General features: G+C 46.0%; 1 long non-coding RNA gene across 1 annotated transcript in view; it reads left to right on the top strand.

The window, feature by feature from the left end:
- LOC122550497 (uncharacterized) overlaps positions 1–16,023 on the top strand; it is a 67,415-nt gene that overhangs the window by 31,263 nt on the left and 20,129 nt on the right. The window contains exon 2 of the long non-coding RNA XR_006311864.2: positions 12,767–13,000. This is a non-coding gene — a long non-coding RNA (uncharacterized LOC122550497). The remainder of the gene's footprint in view (positions 1–12,766; positions 13,001–16,023) is intronic.

Here is a 16,023-nt window from a genome sequence, read left to right on the forward strand (position 1 = left end):
CATCACAGGAACACACCACACACTGAACCATCACAGGAACACATCACACACTGAACCATCACAGGAACACACCACACACTGAACCATCAAAGGAACACACTGCACACTGAACCATCACAGGAACACACCACACACTGAACCAACACAGGAACACACCACACACTGAACCATCACAGGAACACACCACACACTGAACCATCACAGGAACACACAACACACTGAACCATCACAGGAACACACCACACACGGAAACATCACAAGAACACATCACACACTGAACCATCACAGGAACACCCCACACAAAGAAACGGCACAGGAACACACCGCACACTGAACCATCACTGGAACACACCACACACTGAACCATCACAGGAACACACAACACACTGAACCATCATAGGAACACATCACACACTGAACCATCACAGGAACACACCACACACTGAACCATCGCAGGAACACACAGCACACTGAACCATCACAGGAACACACCACACACTGAACCATCACAGGAACACATCACACACTGAACCATCACAGGAACACACCACACACTGAACCATCACAGGAACACATCACACACTGAACCATCACAGGAGCACACCACACACTGAACCATCACAGGAACACATCACACACTGAACCATCATAGGAACACATCACACACTGAACCATCAGAGGAACACACCGCACACTGAACCATCACAGGAACACATCACACACTGAACCATCACAGAAACACATCACACACTGAACCGTCACAGGAACACATCACACACTGAACCATCACAGAAACACACCACACACTGAACCGTCACAGGAACACACCACACACTGAACCATCACAGGAATACACCACACACTGAACCAACACAGGAACACATCACACACTGAACCGTCACAAGAACACACCACACACTGAACCGTCACAGGAACACATCACACACTGAACCATCACAGGAAAACACCACACACTGAACCGCCACAGGAACACACCACACACTGAACCATCACAGGAACACATCACACACTGAACCATCACAGGAACACACCACACACTGAACCATCACAGGAACACATCACACACTGAACCATCACAGGAACACACCACCCACTGACCCGTCACAGGAACACACCACACACTGAACCATCACAGGAACACACCACACACTGAACCATCACAGGAACACATCACACACTGAACCATCACAGGAACACATCACACACTGAAACATCACAGGAACACATCACACACTGAACCATCACAGGAACACATCACACACTGAACCATTACAGGAACACGCCACACACGGAACCATCGCAGGAACACATCACACACTGAACCATCACAGGAACACACCGCGCACTGAACCATCGCAGGAACACACCACACACTGAACCATCAAAGAACACATCACACACTGGACCATCACAGGAACACACCACACACTGAACCATCACAAGAACACACCACACACTGAACCATCACAGGAACACGCCACACACTGAACCATCACAGGAACACATCACACACTGAACCATCACAGGAACACACCACACACTGAATCATCACAGGAACACACCGCACACTGAACCACCACAAGATCACATCACACACTGAACCATCACAGGAACACACCACACACTGAACCATCACAGGAACACATCACACACTGAACCATCACAGGAACAAGCCACACACTGTACCATCACAGGAACACACCACACACTGAATCATCACAGGAACACACCGCATACTGAACCATCACAGGAACACACTGCAAACTGAACCACCACAAGATCACATCACACACTGAACCATCACAGGAACACACAACACACTGAACCACCACAACATCACATCACACACTGAACCATCACAGGAACACACCGCACACTGAACCATCACAGGAACACATCACACACTGGACCATCACAGGAACACACCACACACTGAACCATCACAGGAACACACCACACACTGAACCATCACAGGAACACATCACACACTGAACCTTCACAGGAACACGCCACACACTGAACCATCGCAGGAACACATCACACACTGAACCATCACAGGAACACACCACACACTGAATCATCACAGGAACACACCGCACACTGAACCACCACAAGATCACATCACACACTGAATCATCACAGGAACACACCACACACTGAACCATCACAGGAACACATCACACACTGAACCATCACGGGAACACACTGCACACTGAACCATCACAGGAACACACCGCACACTGAACCATCACAGGAACACATCACACACTGAATCATCACAGGAACACACCGCACACTGAACCACCACAAGATCACATCACACACTGAACCATCACAGGAACACACCACACACTGAACCATCACAGGAACACATCACACACTGAACCATCACAGGAACACACTGCACACTGAACCATCACAGGAACACGCCACACACTGAAACATCACAGGAACATTACACACACTGAACCATCACAGGAACACATTGCGCACTGAATCATCACAGGAACATGCCACACACTGAAACATCACAGGTACATTACACACACTGAACCATCACAGGAACACATCACACACTGAACCATCGCATGAACACATCACACACTGAACCATCACAGGAACACACTGCACACTGAACCATCGCAGGAACACACCACACACTGAACCATCACAGGAACATACCACACACTGAACCAACACAGGAACACACGCACACTGAACCATCCCAGGAACACACCGCACACTGAACCATCGCAGGAACACACCACACACTGAACCATCACAAGAACACACCAAACACTGAACCATCACAGGAACACATCACACACTGAACCATCACAGGAACACACCGCACACTGAACCATCACAGGAACACACCACACACTGAACCATCGCATGAACACATCACACACTGAACCATCACAGGAACACACTGCACACTGAACCATCGCAGGAACACACCACACACTGAACCATCACAGGAACATACCACACACTGAACCAACACAGGAACACACGCACACTGAACCATCCCAGGAACACACCGCACACTGAACCATCGCAGGAACACACCACACACTGAACCATCACAAGAACACACCAAACACTGAACCATCACAGGAACACATCACACACTGAACCATCACAGGAACACACCGCACACTGAACCATCACAGGAACACACCACACACTGAACCATCACAAGAACACACCAAACACTGAACCATCACAGGAATACACCACACACTGACCCATCACAGGAACACACCACACACTGAACCATCGCAGGAATACACCGCACACTGAACCATCACAGGAACACACCACACACTGAATCATCACAGGAACACACCACACACTGAACCATCGCAGGAACGCACCACACACTGTACCATCAGAGGAACATGCCACACACTGAACCATCACAAGAACACACTGCACACTGAACCATCACAGGAACACACCACACACTGAACCGTCACAGGTACACACCACACACTGAACCATCACAGGAACACATCACACACTGAACCATCGCAGGAACACACCGCACACTGAACCATCACAGGAACACATCACACACTGAACCATCACAGGAACACACCACACACTGAACCATCGCAGGAACACACCACACACTGTACCATCACAGGAACACACCACACACTGAACCATCACAGGAACACACCACACACTGAAACATCAAGGAACACACCGCACACTGAACCATCGCAGGAACACACCGCACACTGAACCGTCACAGGAACATACCGCACACTGAACCGTCACAGGAACACACCACACACTGAACCGTCACAGAAACATACCACACACTGAACCGTCACAGGAACATACCGCACACTGAACCATCACAGGAACACACCGCACACTGGACCGTCACAGGAACATACCGCACACTGAACCATCACAGGAACACACCGCACACTGAACCGTCACAGGAACATACCGCACACTGAACCATCACAGGAACACACCGCACACTGAACCATCACAGGAACAAACCGCACACTGAACCATCACAGGAACACACCACACACTGAACCATCACAGGAACACACCACACACTGAACCATCACAGGAACACACCGCACACTGAACCATCGCAGGAACACACCACACACTGTACCATCACAGGAACATGCCACACACTGAACCATCACAAGAACACACTGCACACTGAACCATCACAGGAACATGCCACACACTGAACCATCACAGGAACACGCCACACACTGAACCATCACAGGAACACATCACACACTGAACCATGACAGGAACACGCTACATACTGAACCATCACAGGAACACACTCCACACTGAATCATCACAGGAACACACCACACACTGAACTATCACAGGAACTTACTACATACTGAATCATCACAGGAACAGACCACACACTGAACCATCACAGGAACACACCACACACTGAACCATCACAGGAACACACCACACACTGAACAATCACAGGAACATGCTACACACTGAATAATCACAGGAACACTCTACGTACTGAACCATCACAGGAACACACTCCATACTGAATAATCACAGGAGTACACTACACACTGAAACATCATGACAGGAACACACAGTACACACTGAACCATCACAGGAACACGCTACATACTGAACCATCTCAGGAACACACTCCATACTGAATCATCACAGGAATACACTACACACTGAAACATCATGACAGGAACACTCTGCACACTGAACCATCACAGGAGCATACTACACATTGAACCATCATAGGAAAACCGAAATCGACGTTTCGGGCCAAAGCCCCTCTGATGAAGGGCTTTTGCCCAAAACGTCGATTTCAAAGCTCCTTGGATGCTGCCCGAACTGCTGTGCTCTTCCGGCACCACTGATCCAGAATCTGGTTTCCAGCATCTGCAGTCATTGTTTTTACATCATAGGAACACACTGCACACTGAACCGTCACAGGAACACATCACACACTGAACCGTCACAGGAACACATCACACACTGAACCATCACAGGAGCACACCGCATACCGAACCATCACAGGAGCACACCACACACTGAACCATCACAGGAACACACCACACACTGAACCATCACAGGAACACACTGCACACTAAATCATCACAGGAATACACTACACACCGAACCATCACAGGAACACACCGCACACTGAACCATCACAGGAACACACCGCACACTGAACCATCACAGGAACACACCACACAATGAACCATCAAAGGAACACACTGCACACTGAACCATCACAGGAACACACCACACACTGAACCAACACAGGAACACACCACACACTGAACCATCACAGGAACACACCACACACTGAACCATCACAGGAACACATCACACACTGAATCATCACAGGAACACACCACACACTGAATCACCACAGGAACACACCGCACACTGAATCATCACAGGAACACACCACACACTGAACCATCACAGGAACACACCGCACACTGAACCATCACAGGAACACACCACACATTGAACCATCACAGGAACACACCACACACTGAACCATCACAGGAACACACTACACACTGAACCATCACAGGAACACATCACACACTGAATCATCACAGGAACACACCACACACTGAACCATCACAGGAACACACCGCACACTGAATCATCACAGGAACACACCACACACTGAACCATCACAGGAACACATCACACACTGGACCATCACAGGAACACACCACACACTGAACCATCACAGGAACACACCACACACTGAACCATCACAGGAACACACTACACACTGAATCATCACAGGAACACACCACAAACTGAACCATCACAGGAACACACAGAACACTGAACCATCACAGGAACACACCGCACACTGAATCATCACAGGAACACACAGCACACTGATTCATCACAGGAACACACCACATACTGAACCATCACAGGAACACACCACACACTGAACCATCACAGGAACACACCACACACTGAACCATCACAGGAACACACAGCACACTGAACCATCACAGGAATACACCACACACTGAATCATCACAGGAACACACAGCACACTGAACCATCACAGGAACACACAGCACACTGAATCATCACTGGAACACACCACACACTGAATCATCACAGGAACACACCACAAACTGAACCATCACAGGAACACACAGCACACTGAACCATCACAGGAACACACAGCACACTGAATCATCGCAGGAACACACCACACACTGAATCATCACAGGAACACACCACACACTGAACCATCACAGGAACACACAGCACACTGAACCATCACAGGGACACACAGCACACTGAATCATCACAGGAACACACCACACACTGAATCATCCCAGGAACACACCACACACTGAACCATCAGAGGAACACACCACACACTGAATCATCACAGGAACACACCGCACACTGAACCATCACAGGTACACACCACACACTGAACCATCACAGGATCACACTGCACACTGAACCATCACAGGAATACACTGCACACTGAACCATCACAGGACCACACCACACACTGAACCATCACAGGAACATGCCACACACTGAACCATCACAGGTACACACCACACACTGAACCATCACAGGAACACGCCACACACTGAACCATCACAGGAACACACCACACACTGAATCATCACAGGAACACACCACACACTGAATAATCACAGGAACACACCGCACACTGAACCATCACAGGTACACACCACACACTGAACCATCACAGGAACACGCCACACACTGAACCATCACAGGAACACACCACACACTGAACCATCACAAGAACACACCACATACTGAACCATCACAGGAACACACCACACACTGAATCATCACAGGCATACACCACACACTGAATCATCACAGGAACATACCACATACTGAACCATCACAGGAACACACCACAAACTGAACCATCACAGGAACACACAGCACACTGAATCACCACAGGAACACACCACACACTGAACCATCACAGGAACACACCACACACTGAATCATCACAGGAACACACCACACACTGAACCATCACAGGAACACACCACAAACTGAACCATCACAGGAACACAGCACACTGAATCACCACAGGAACACACCACACACTGAACCATCACAGGAACACACCACACACTGAACCATCACAGGAACACACCACACACTGAACCATCACAAGAACACGCTACATACTGAACCATCACAGGAACACACTCCACACTGAATCATCACAGGAACACACCACACACTGAACCATCACAGGAACATACTACATATTGAATCATCACAGGAACAGACCACACACTGAACCATCACAGGAACACACCACACACTGAACCATCACAGGAACACACCACACACTGAACCATCACAGGAACACACTGCACACTAAATCATCACAGGAATACACTACACACCGAACCATCACAGGAACACACCGCACACTGAACCATCACAGGAACACACCGCACACTGAACCATCACAGGAACACACCACACAATGAACCATCAAAGGAACACACTGCACACTGAACCATCACAGGAACACACCACACACTGAACCAACACAGGAACACACCACACACTGAACCATCACAGGAACACACCACACACTGAACCATCACAGGAACACATCACACACTGAATCATCACAGGAACACACCACACACTGAATCACCACAGGAACACACCGCACACTGAATCATCACAGGAACACACCACACACTGAACCATCACAGGAACACACCGCACACTGAACCATCACAGGAACACACCACACATTGAACCATCACAGGAACACACCACACACTGAACCATCACAGGAACACACTACACACTGAACCATCACAGGAACACATCACACACTGAATCATCACAGGAACACACCACACACTGAACCATCACAGGAACACACCGCACACTGAATCATCACAGGAACACACCACACACTGAACCATCACAGGAACACATCACACACTGGACCATCACAGGAACACACCACACACTGAACCATCACAGGAACACACCACACACTGAACCATCACAGGAACACACTACACACTGAATCATCACAGGAACACACCACAAACTGAACCATCACAGGAACACACAGAACACTGAACCATCACAGGAACACACCACACACTGAACCATCACAGGAACACATCACACACTGGACCATCACAGGAACACACCACACACTGAACCATCACAGGAACACACCACACACTGAACCATCACAGGAACACACTACACACTGAATCATCACAGGAACACACCACAAACTGAACCATCACAGGAACACACAGAACACTGAACCATCACAGGAACACACCGCACACTGAATCATCACAGGAACACACAGCACACTGATTCATCACAGGAACACACCACATACTGAACCATCACAGGAACACACCACACACTGAACCATCACAGGAACACACCACACACTGAACCATCACAGGAACACACAGCACACTGAACCATCACAGGAATACACCACACACTGAATCATCACAGGAACACACAGCACACTGAACCATCACAGGAACACACAGCACACTGAATCATCACTGGAACACACCACACACTGAATCATCACAGGAACACACCACAAACTGAACCATCACAGGAACACACAGCACACTGAACCATCACAGGAACACACAGCACACTGAATCATCGCAGGAACACACCACACACTGAATCATCACAGGAACACACCACACACTGAACCATCACAGGAACACACAGCACACTGAACCATCACAGGGACACACAGCACACTGAATCATCACAGGAACACACCACACACTGAATCATCCCAGGAACACACCACACACTGAACCATCAGAGGAACACACCACACACTGAATCATCACAGGAACACACCGCACACTGAACCATCACAGGTACACACCACACACTGAACCATCACAGGATCACACTGCACACTGAACCATCACAGGAATACACTGCACACTGAACCATCACAGGACCACACCACACACTGAACCATCACAGGAACATGCCACACACTGAACCATCACAGGTACACACCACACACTGAACCATCACAGGAACACGCCACACACTGAACCATCACAGGAACACACCACACACTGAATCATCACAGGAACACACCACACACTGAATCATCACAGGAACACACCGCACACTGAACCATCACAGGTACACACCACACACTGAACCATCACAGGAACACGCCACACACTGAACCATCACAGGAACACACCACACACTGAACCATCACAAGAACACACCACATACTGAACCATCACAGGAACACACCAAACACTGAATCATCACAGGCATACACCACACACTGAATCATCACAGGAACATACCACATACTGAACCATCACAGGAACACACCACAAACTGAACCATCACAGGAACACACAGCACACTGAATCACCACAGGAACACACCACACACTGAACCATCACAGGAACACACCACACACTGAATCATCACAGGAACACACCACACACTGAACCATCACAGGAACACACCACAAACTGAACCATCACAGGAACACAGCACACTGAATCACCACAGGAACACACCACACACTGAACCATCACAGGAACACACCACACACTGAACCATCACAGGAACACACCACACACTGAACCATCACAAGAACACGCTACATACTGAACCATCACAGGAACACACTCCACACTGAATCATCACAGGAACACACCACACACTGAACCATCACAGGAACATACTACATACTGAATCATCACAGGAACAGACCACACACTGAACCATCACAGGAACACACCACACACTGAACCATCGCGGGAACACACAGCACACTGAACCATCACAGGAACACACAGCACACTGAATCATCACAGGAACACACCACACACTGAACCATCGCAGGAACACACAGCACACTGAACCATCACAGGAACACACAGCACACTGAATCATCACAGGAACACATCACACACTGAATCATCACAGGAACACACCACATACTGAACCATCACAGGAACACACCACAAACTGAACCATCACAGGAACACACAGCACACTGAATCATCACAGGAACACACCACACACTGAACCATCACAGGAACACACCACACACTGAACCATCACAGGAACATGCCACACACTGAGCCATCACAGGAACACACTGCACACTGAACCGTCACAAGAACACACTGCACACTGAACCATCACAGGAACACACCACACACTGAACCATCACAGGAACACACTGCACACTGAACCATCACAGGAACATGCCACACACTGAACCATCACAGGAACACACTGCACACTGAACCGTCACAGGAACACACTGCACACTGAACCATCACAGGAACACACCACACACTGAACCATCACAGGAATACACTACACACCGAACCATCACAGGAACACATCACACACTGAACCATCACAGGAGCACACCACACACTGAACCATCACAGGAATACACTACACACCGAACCATCACAGGAACACACCGCATACTGAACCATCACAGGAACACACTGCACACTGAACCATCACAGGAGCACACCACACACTGAACCATCACAGGAATACACTACACACCGAACCATCACAGGAACACATCACACACTGAACCATCACAGGAGCACACCACACACTGAACCATCACAGGAATACACTACACACCGAACCATCACAGGAACACACCGCATACTGAACCATCACAGGAACACACAGCACACTGAACCATCACAGGAACACACAGCACACTCAACCATCGCAGGAACACACAGCACACTGAATCATCATAAGGAATACACTACACACTGAACCATCACAGGAACACACCACACACTGAACCTTCACAGGAACACACTGCACACTGAACCATCACTGGAATAAATTACACACTGAACCATCACAGGAATACACTGCACACTGAACCATCACAGGAACACACCACACACTGAACCATCACAGGAACACAGTACACATTGAACCATCATGGGAACACACTGCACACTGAATCATCCCTGGAATACACTACACACTGAATCATCATGACAGGAACACACTGCACACTGAACCATCACAGGAATACACTGCACACTGAACCATCACAGGAACACACCACACACTGAATCATCACAGGAAACACCATACACTGAACCATCATAGGATCGCACTGCATACTGAACCATCACAGGAACGCACTGCATACTGAACCATCACAGGAACACATCACACACTGAACTATCACAGGAACACATCATACACCGAACCTTCACAGGAACACACCACACACTGAACTATCACAGGAACACACCACACACAAAACTGTCACCACAGAAACACACTGCACACTGACCAATCACAAGAACACACCACATACTGAACCATCACCACAGAACGCACCACATACTGAACCATGAATACGGAACCACGCCAAATGCTAAACTATAAACTCAGAGCAGCACATCAAACACAATCACAATCAGAGCAACACATCCAAAGTTGAAGTACAGCCACAGAAACATACCAAACACTAAACTATAAACACAAGATCATACCAAAAACTGCAACACAAACACACCAAACACTCAACCATTAACAAAAGAACACACCAACCACAGAGCCATGAAAATAAGAATACCCCAGAAACTGAACCATCATCAGAAGAAAACACAAAACATTAAATACCAACACAGGAATATACAAATGAACATACAGCCACAAACACACCAACCACTGAACCATAGTGACACAAGAACACACTAAATACTGAATCATTAACACAAGAACAGACAAAACACTAATCCATCAATCCATCAGCTATAAGACAACACTAAACAGTAACCTGTTGGCACCAGAATACACCAAACACTGAACCATCAATACAGGATCACACCACACACTGAACCATTATAATAAGAACGCACCAAACATAAAAGACCATCAATATAAGAACACTCCAAATATGGAACTATCAATACAAGCATATTGCAAACACCATTAAACAAAACACACCAAACATGGAAACATTATCATAGGAACACACCAAACTCTGAACCATCAACGAAAGAAAACACCCAAAACTGAACCATCAACACAAGAACACATCAAACATTGAACCATCAATCCAGGAGCATATTAAACACTGAACCATCACCACAGGAACACATCAAACAGTGATCAATTAACAAAAGAACACACCAAACAATAAACTGTCAACACAAGAACACACAAAATTACTGAGCCAAAAGAACAGAAGAAACATTGAACAATCTACACAAAGACATCACACACTGAACCATCACCAAAGGAACAGTCCAAACACAAGTGACCATCAATACTAGCACACTCCAAACACGGAATGTCAACACAAGCACACTCCAAACACTGAAACATCACTACACAAAACACATCAAACACGGCAACATCATCATAGGAACATACCAAACTCTGAACCATCAACACTAACTATAAACTCAGGCTAAACACAAAATTAGCTCAGCCAACATTTCTTCTCAAAATAACATTCCCGTTTAAGCTTGAACGGATATTTTAATGTACGAAGCAACACTATTAATTGAAAGTCAATTTTATCTAAATTTCAAACATCGGCAAAGCTGTCATGATTAACTGTGAAATGTTTGACATCTTTTGCATATTGCAGATAAGCAATGTACACCTCTACTTTTTACAGGGCAGTATCCATAAGGTTATATAAAACAGAGCAAGAACTAATTGGAAGATTCGGTGATTCCAACAAAAACTGGAGCAGTATCTCCCCAGACTTCTCTAAAAATATGAACAGAACACACAAGCAACCTCAGAGGGGGATAACGATAAAAACATATGCGTTATCGTCCCCTTGTGAAAACAGTTTGCAAACAAGAACACAGGCAGAAGGACTGAAATTCTTTGAATTTGAAACAAGGTAAGTTTTGCCCGGAATCTGCCGTTATCTCTTCCTGAGGCTCAATGTTATGCAGCACATAGAAAAATAATTTGCATGAATTAATTTTCCACAGGCAATGTCTCAAAAAAAGAGTTAATCTTGATTTTAATTTTCAGAAATTCCCCACTTTTAGGGCTAATTCCAATTTCTATTCTGAAACAAAACAGAGAATCTTTCAAGAAAATGCTTTATAATAGGACTGGAAAGGAGATAATGTCATTTTAAACAAAACAGTTCACCTGTGTCGGTTTTGAATTTCTAACGATCGAAAAATTCATTTTGACAACCCATTATGTTTTACTTGTGAAACCGGACGTAAAATATACGTGTTTCGGAATTTCTTTCATTAATGGTCTAATCGTCAGGAGAGAAAGGCAGCATAGCAGTCTAATTTACAGTATCATTCTAATCGTATAATTCAATGAGCGCAGTTATCTGAAACACTTCCGCCATAAACAAAAGGGGACACAACACAATAGTGACTCATCCAACTTGAAAGAGACGACGCAGATAAATAGAAAGCAGGTAGCTCTATTCTGTTACAGTTGCCAGTTTCACTTGATCACCGAATCAAACTTCAACTTGCGTTCTTACTCCTGGCAATGTTTTTTTCTGTCCCTGTAGTATGTGAATTACAGTTAAAGTGAACCAATTAAATGACGGAACCGCGCATTTATAAACAATAATTCTCAGCGATTTAAAAAAAAAATTACTCAAATTTTGCTCCATGTGGTTTGTGGAGGGCAGCGAAGTTTCCTGTCAACACAGAATAAGAACTGAGGTTAAACTACAGGAGACAGATTCTCAGTATTGCTGTAATAACGCGGGTTTGATTTTGATAATAAATCTTCAAAATTGAAAATGTGGATAAGTTGCAGAGGAAGTAGTGGAAGCTGGAAAAATTATAAGATTTTTAAGGTATCTGACTAAGAAGGGTTGAGAGGGAGATTGGCCAAACGCTGGCAAATGTAACTAGATTAGTTTAGGATATCTGTACGGCATGGACATGTTGGACCGAAGGGTCTGTTTCTGCGCTGTACGTCCCTGTGACCCACTGTATAGTACAGACATGTGTGTCAGTTGTACATGTAAAACCGTGAGCGGCTGTGTAGATCCGAGGGGTTTACTTTAATCAATGAAGTCCAACTGATAGCAATTCTGAAAGTTTTCGTTCGTTGTGCAGTAACATTGATGTGGAGACCACTGTTCACGACAATCTCAAACACATTTAGATTGAATTAAACGATCGGTTACGTTTAAAAAATGTCTGAGGTTTACAATACCCCATACCTTTGTAACTATTCGCTTTTCTATATCAATCAGAAAGGATTTTCTTTTGTGAATTTGTAAAATGAAGAACAGTTGTATTTTCAGAAAATTTTCGTTTACACCCTTTTCTGAATATCAGTAACCCCGGCTTTTAAATGTTAATAATAATCAATATTTCAGTTGAGAGGAACTCGTGAAACGTTTTGAGAAACAGTGGTTTTGGTTTACTCTGTGTGTGTGTGAGAATGTGTGTATGAGTGTGTGTGTGTGTGTGTGAATGTGCGTGTGTGAGAGTGTGTGTGTGTGAGCGTGTGTGTATGTGTGTGTGAGCGTGTGTATGTGTGAGTGTGTGTGTGTGAGCGTGTGTGTATGTGTGTGTGAGAGCGTATGTGTGTGTGTGAGAGCGTATGTGTGTGTGTGTGAGAGCGTGTGTATGTGTGTATGTGTGTGAGTGTGTGTATGTGCGTGTGTGAGTGAGTGTGTGTGTGAGCGTGTGTGTGTGTGTGGGAGGGTCTGTGTGTGGGAGGGTCTGTGTGTGTGTGTATGTGTGTGTGTCTGTGTTTTCATTTAGATTGTTTATATTTTATTTTCGTCTCTATCTTTTTGGGACTGGAGACAAGACAATGTTAGTTTTTTTAAAAAAGAAGTTGCCTGAGCTCACACACAGCAGTCGCAGGTGCATGGGTTTTGGAAATATCGCAGAAAATTGAAAAAAAAAGTTGGAGAGACAATTGTCACACTGTAACGCGTCTGATTAACATGCCGTGACACTTTTCCCTTGTAGACCCGCATCCTAGCAACAGCAGACAAAGGATAGAGCGGCCTTAGTGGGGTCCATTGGGAGACAGTAAAGCCTTTGATCTGTCACTATTAAACACAGAAAGGAGAAAAAAAGGAGTCAGAACCATTAACCCGGGCCAGAACAGAGTCGGACCACGGTACTCCCATCCACACACTTCAAACTTAATAACTAGCTCCTAGATAAAGAGGATTATCTTTCAGTAAAATAGACAGCGACATCTTCCTTTAGCGACAGTGGAATTGACATTGAGTTGAGAAAGTTGCACTAGTTTTGGGCTAAAAGTTAACAGGCGATGTCACATTTCTTTGGGGGCGATTGTTGTGTACCTTTTATTTCTTTGGTTTAACGCCGGCTCCTGTTTTTTTTATCAGTTTGCTGCCGCACAGTTTTATCGCTTCAGACCGGCTTTGGCAAAGAAAGCAAAGGGCGCGAGATCTCACAACTAGGGAAGATGTTTCTTATATAAAAACAAACGGCGCCGTTTCTAAGGAGAGGAACGGACGATTGTTGCAAGTTCTACATAATTCGTAACTGTTAACCATTTAGACTCGACGCAAAAGTTGGAATCTTTCCGTTTGCTTGTTACTAGTCTGTAGATTATGGTGATTTTGGGCTAAGTCTTTGAAGACTTGTCTCTTTCATTTATTTTGACTGCAATACAAACCACTCATGTTTGCTCTGTTATATGTGCTCACTACAGCGGAAAGAACACGACTCTGCTAACAAAAAAACGTGAGGCTGGAATACCTCTGCCACATCGGCTTTATCCTTCCTGTTCAAAAAAAGACCCCTAGCTCCTGATGTGTTCGGCTTTTCAACACATTTTTTGCACCAGTCAAATCCATCGGTCTCCAACACCCCCAGCCATCTCTCACCACCTTCTCTCTAACCACTACACTCGCCCCCACCCCCCACCCCCCCCCCCCCCAAC

The sequence above is a fragment of the Chiloscyllium plagiosum genome, unplaced genomic scaffold (genome assembly GCF_037043375.1).
Source record: "Chiloscyllium plagiosum isolate Xiang-an unplaced genomic scaffold, Cpla_swu_hap1 HiC_scaffold_6, whole genome shotgun sequence".
Classification (NCBI taxonomy): domain Eukaryota; kingdom Metazoa; phylum Chordata; class Chondrichthyes; order Orectolobiformes; family Hemiscylliidae; genus Chiloscyllium; species Chiloscyllium plagiosum.